Below are 6,174 nucleotides of genomic sequence, written 5' to 3' on the forward strand. Positions count from 1 at the left end.
TTAAAATACTGCTTTTGGATCAGCCTATATGTGAGCAAGACAGTATTTTTCTAAGCCTGGTCCTTCCTCTTATCTTGGCAGGATTTGAAGATCTCTAATTAACTGGAGTGTTCCAGACTGTACAGAGATTATAGTTTTGGAAGGGTAGAGCCAAAAACCTTCTATCAAAGGGTCTATTCAGAAGGAAAGCAGAAAGAAAATGACATGTTTGCTAGTCTGCTGTATATTAAGATATTATCAGAGAGAACTGAGATACTTGCCCTTGGGGAGCCATCAAATCCAGGATACAGGTAGCAGGGTACCCACGTGGGAATGCTTAGGAATCCAGAGTGTATTAGGGCAAAACCCAGTTTTCCTTGTGTATCTCCTTTACTCTCATACTACACTACACACTTCTGACACCAGATATGTGAGTTCCTCCCCCCCTCCCCCCCGCTACCACCGCAAAACTGTTGTCTGCAACACCAGCTAGGCATCCTGCAATTTAACTCAATTCTGACATGTTACCTGAAGATCCTACATCATCTACATCATCTGAGTCTCGGATACCACTTTGGGAAGAGGGTCTTTAACAGATGGTCATAAAGGGTTCATGCACTCTAGACTTCTAACTATTTGAATACAAGAAAGAATAGAAGATGTCAAGATTAGAGGACAGTCCAGTACGGAGCTGGAGGAGAGACACTGACAGGGGTGGCCAGGTGAGCATCCCTAGGACATGGCAGAAATGACTCTTGGGAGAAATGTGATCTCTCTATGGCCATGTTCAACCTTTGGGAAAATTGTGACGGGAAGAAGTTTCTCATTTCTATTCCTATATCCCACCCCAAATCATCATTTGAGCACTCTACTTCCCATGGTCAGGACTAGGGTGAGACAACAGAGGCATTTACTTTGGGAGCAAAATTTAAGGGAGCACTAAAAAGCTCAGTAGTCAAGAAAACATTTTAATGTAACACTTCAAAACCTAAATTAGTGCAAAAATCCATGATGAACAAGATATCAAAATTTGGGGGCACCTGCTGGCTCAGTCGGTAGAGCATGCAACTCTTGATCTCAGGGTCATAGTTTGAGCCCAGCATTGGGCATAGAGCTTACATTTAAAAAAAAAAAAGAAAGAAATAAAAAGATATCAGGGGTGCCTGGGTGGCTCAGTTGGGTAAGTGTCTGACTCTTGATCTTGGCTCAGTTCATGATCTCACAGTTTGTGGGATTGACCCCACATAGGGTTCTGCATTGATGTTGTGGAGTCTGGGAATTCTCTCTCTCTGTTTCTCTGCCCCTCCCCCCCCCAAAATGGGTAAATAAACTTTTAAAAAATATATCAAAATTTTAAAAGTCAAGATCAGTATTATTTTTCTTCTTTTGCCTCAGGTTCCAATATGGCTCACCTCTGCACTTTCTGTGATTCTCATTTCCTCTCATTCCGATGAAAACACAGGTGTGAGTGCACATAATTGGATGTGCAAGAGAAAAACATTTGTTTCTGATTGCAACACTGTTCACTGGGGGAGCAGTGTCAGGTGAGCACCCAGGACTCAGGTCAGAGTTGCAGCCATCCAAGAACTAGCAGGGAGCCACTCATCTGACCCTGCCCCCTGAGAATGGCTGTTCCCAAAGGGACTGTTCCCAAAGGCCAAGAAAGAGGCTCTTGTACCAGCACAGCAGTACTGTCCTCTCTGGAGACCATTGCTGTTCTGTACACAGAAATGTTGGAGCCATATACAGGGTTTTCCCCAGTATCCTTTCCTCTCTGCAGATGCAAGACAGGATCCCTCCCACGAAGCAGTAAAATCCTTTACTTCCTGTCCCACCAAAACATCCCTGTCATAATAAAATCCTCAGACAAACTTTATGGATCATTCTCTATCATTCCAGGAGCAAATGTGGGGAGAAGGAACAAAGTGAGCTATTTTTCTTAGCTGAGCAGTGAGGTAACATGATAAATAGTGACAAGAAAGGATCTGTGTTCTGAGGGACGTTTAATGGGTTTGTGAGGACCACCCCCTCTACCGCCACTATCCCCCAAGAGGTGGTGTAGGTGAAGGAGGAGGCAGCTCATTAGTGCTGTTAGTCTGTCAGACTGCTGTCAGGACTGCAGTTCTCCTCTGTGAATATGGCAGGGGGAGAATGACAAAGAAGGGACGCTTCTTACTTTAAGTGAACGGGAAGGTACTTTTGAAATGAAGATTAATACTTTATTTTAAAAAATGATGGAAAGGGACCATTCTTTAACTGAATACCAATACTGCCTAACAGTTGTGGCCAGCCCAGCCCCTGCAAACCTGATGATGTTGAGAAAGCAGGCAGGGCTGACGTCCAATGATCCTGAAGGTGATAGTCCACTGCTCCTGGTGCCTTGGCATCCCCGTATCCCACATGCAGTCCCAACATCCATCTTTAGTCATCTTCATTGGCCTTTGCTGAAACATTGAGGAGTAAGTTTAGCAAATGATCTTTTTATTTTTCCATTTTACTAGAACATTTTTTTATGTTTATTTTTGAGAGAGAGAGAGAGTGTGTGTGTGTGTGTGAGAGAGAGAGAGAGAGAGCGGGGGGAAGGGCGGGGGAGCACAGAATCCAAAGCAGGCTGTAGGCTCTGAGCTGTCAGTTCAGATCCTGATATGGGGCTCAGACCCACAAACTGAGATCATGACCTGAGCCAAAGTTGGACGCTTAACCTACTGAGCCACCCAGGCACCCCAGAAGATTCTTGATTAATAAGAATTTTAAGGAATCAAGGGGCACCTAGATGGCTCGGTTGGTTGAGTGTCTGATTCTTGATATTGGCTCAGGCCATGATCTCGTGGTCCTGAGATCAAGCCCCTTGTCATGCTCCAGGCTGACAGCAGAGAGCCTGCTTGGGATTTTCTCTCTCCCTCTCTCTCTCTGCCCTTCCCCTGCTCTTTCTCAAAACAAACAAACAAACAAACATTAAAAAATAATTTTAAGGAATCTTGAAAGAGAATAATATACCAGACATTTGTAATCAGCATTCAGTAGATATTCTGTGGCCGAAGATCGTATGAAGTACCCTGTTTTAATAGGTTTTAATACTCTATACCTGGAGATCCTGTGCAGTGTATCTTCTGAATCTGGGGATATCCATCCACATACCAAATGGTGAGTTCAAAACAGTTAAACAGCCAAACTCTAAGGTTACCTAACTGGCTGGCTTCATCATCAGTGTATTTGGATTAGAATATGGAAATGAGAATCTGAAAATATTCTCAGAGGATAGACCTTGCTTAATATATGGGGATCTGTGCTCTAGATATTCTCTGTTTGGAATATTTTTCCCCAGATTTCCCTTAGGTTTGCCTACTGTGGTAAGCAGAATAATGATCCCTCCATCCCATATGTCCACCTCTTTTTTTTTTTTTTTTAATTTTTTTTTTAATGTTTTATTTATTTTTAGGAGAAAGAGAGAGACAGCATGAGCAGGGAGGGTCAGAGAGAGAGGGAGTCACAGACTGAAACAGGCTCCAGGCTCTGAGCTGGCAGTCAGCACAGAGCCCGACGCGGGGCTCGAACCCACGATCCGCGAGATCATGACCTGAGCGAAAGTCGGACGCTTAACCGACTAAGCCACCCGGGCGCCCCCCCATATGTCCACCTCTTAATGCCTACAAATCTGCGAATATGTTAGATTTCATGGCAAGGGGAAATAAAGTTGCAGGTGGAATTAAGGTTGCTAAACAGGTGATTCTGTGATGGAGAGATTACCTGGATTATCCATATACGCCCAATGTAATCAACAAGGGTCTTTATAATTAGAAGAGGAAAGCAGAAAAGATAGATCCAATGTAAGAAAAACAGTCTGATGTTGCTGGCTTTGAAGATGGAGGAATGGGGACACAAGTCAAGGAATGTGATCAGCTGGAAAAGGCAAAAACAAAACAAAACAAAAACACCCTGATTCTCTCTTAGAGCCTCTAGAAGGAATGCAGCCATACTAACACCTAGCATGTAGATTAGGAAGACCCATTTTGGACTTCTGAGCTCAAAAACTGTATGATAACAAGTTTGTGTGTGAGTGTGTGTGTGTGTGTGTGTTTTAAGCCACTGTTTGTGGTAGTTTGTTACAGCAGCAATAGGAAACTAATATATCTTCTCATTTGATCTAAGCTCAAATATCTTCTTAAAGAGACATTTTTTTTAATTTTTACTTATTTTTGAGAGAGAGAGAGAGAGAGCGAGAGCACATGAGCAAGGAAAGGAGCAGAGAGAGAGGGAGACACAGAATCTGAAGCAGGTTCCAGGCTCTGAGCTGTCAGCACAGAGCCCAGTGCAGGGCTCTAACTCACGAACCCTGAGATCATGACCTCAGCTAAAGTCAGACACTTAACCATCTGAGCCACCCAGGTGCCCCTTAAAGAGACATTTCTTTTTTTCCTTTCTTTCCTAAATAGTTTATTGTCAAGTTGGTTTCCATATAAAACCCAGTGCTCATCCCAACACGTGCCCTCCTCCATGCCTATCACCCTCCTTTCCTTCTCTCCCACCCCCATCAGCCCTCAGTTTGTTCTCAGCATTCAGGAGTCTCTCATGGTTTGCCTCCCTCTCTCTCCCCAACTATTTTTCCCCTTCTCCTCCCCCACGGTCCTCCGTTAAGTCCCTCCTAATCCACCTATACGTGAAAACATATGGTATCTGTCCTTCTCTGCCTGACTTATTTCACTCAGCATAACACCCTCAAGTTCCATCCACATTGCTACAAATGGCCAGATTTCATTCTTTCTCTTTGCCATGTAGTATTCCATTGTATAGATAAACCTCATCTTTAAAGAGACATTTCTTTTTATTAATTTTTTTAGTGTTTTATTTATTTCTGAGAGAGAGAGAGCATGTGCAGGGGAGGGTCAGAGAGAGAGGGAGACACAGAATCTGAAACAGGCGCCAGGCTCTGAGCTAGCTGTCAGCACAGAGTCCGACGTGGGGCTCGAACCCACAAACCATGAGATCATGACCTGAGCCGAAGTCGGACGATCAACAGACTGAGCCATCCAGGAACCCCTAAAGAGACATTTCTTAACATCTCACACCTGCTAAGGTATCTGACCACACACGTTCATTTTTATTTGATTATAATTATCTAAAGATGGTTTTTTAATGTTTATTTTTGAGAAGGAGAAAGAGAGAGGGGGAGAGACAGACACCAGCAGGGGAGGGGCAGAGAGAGGAGACACAGAATCCAAAGCAGGCTCCAGGCTCTGAGCTGTCAGCACAGAGCCCAATGCAGGGCTCCAATTCAAGACTGTGAGATCATCATGACCTGAGCCGAAGTGGGACCCTTAACCAACTGAGCCATCCAGGCACTCCTGATTATAATTATCTAAAATTATTTTTGTTTATTCCTTTTCCTTTTCACAAGAATGTAAATTCTAGGAGGGTAGGGACTTTGTTGGTCTTTTGACCTGTGTATCTCCTTTGCTTAGGATACCACTACATGATAGGCATCCTTTGTTGTATGAATGAGCCTTAAGCTAAGGACATAACACTCCTGCCACTGCTGAATCACAACTAGAGGGTAGCTGTTAGAAGAGTCCCATGCCTGGGTAGGTCCTATGTTGCAAGGAACTGTGCAATAGAAAACAGGAGTAGAAACAAATACCAAATGGGAATTAACAAATAAGCAATCAGTTGCTTAATTTTAGCTAATTTAGAAAGCTTGAAGAGTAAGTACTGTCCGTGGGCAACTGCAGCCTAATGAGTCCTCTGTGATTGCCAAGAAGTAACCAGTTTGGGAAGACCAGAAAGGTGTGAAAAGATATATGATTAACTCAAGTTACCTATATATTGTGTAATCACAGTTCTTACGAGATCACACACAAAAATGCCTCATAACGACCAAGGGACAAATGAGTAAAACAGGACAGATTATTTTCTTTTTATGTTGACAAGTCAGTTCTCAAGTGGAAATTCTTAAGATTATCAGGTTTAGCCCAAGCTTGAGTTCTGATAATCTTAGAAGTTTTTTCACTCTTAAATAGCTTATTAACAGAGTTCCTTATTTAATAGTTTCTAAAAAGACACCCTCAGAAAGGGCTGTCAGCAGCCCAGCGGGTAAGGCTTACCCCTTCCCCCTGCCCTGGTGTCAACGCCCTGGAAAAGGCCTTCAGAATCTAGCACGCCTAAGAGCCACGCCCAGATCCAAAGGCTCCCACCCGCCTC

Source organism: Hyaena hyaena, unplaced genomic scaffold (assembly GCF_003009895.1).
Source record: "Hyaena hyaena isolate Hyena2069 unplaced genomic scaffold, ASM300989v1 scaffold_401, whole genome shotgun sequence".
NCBI lineage: Eukaryota > Metazoa > Chordata > Mammalia > Carnivora > Hyaenidae > Hyaena > Hyaena hyaena.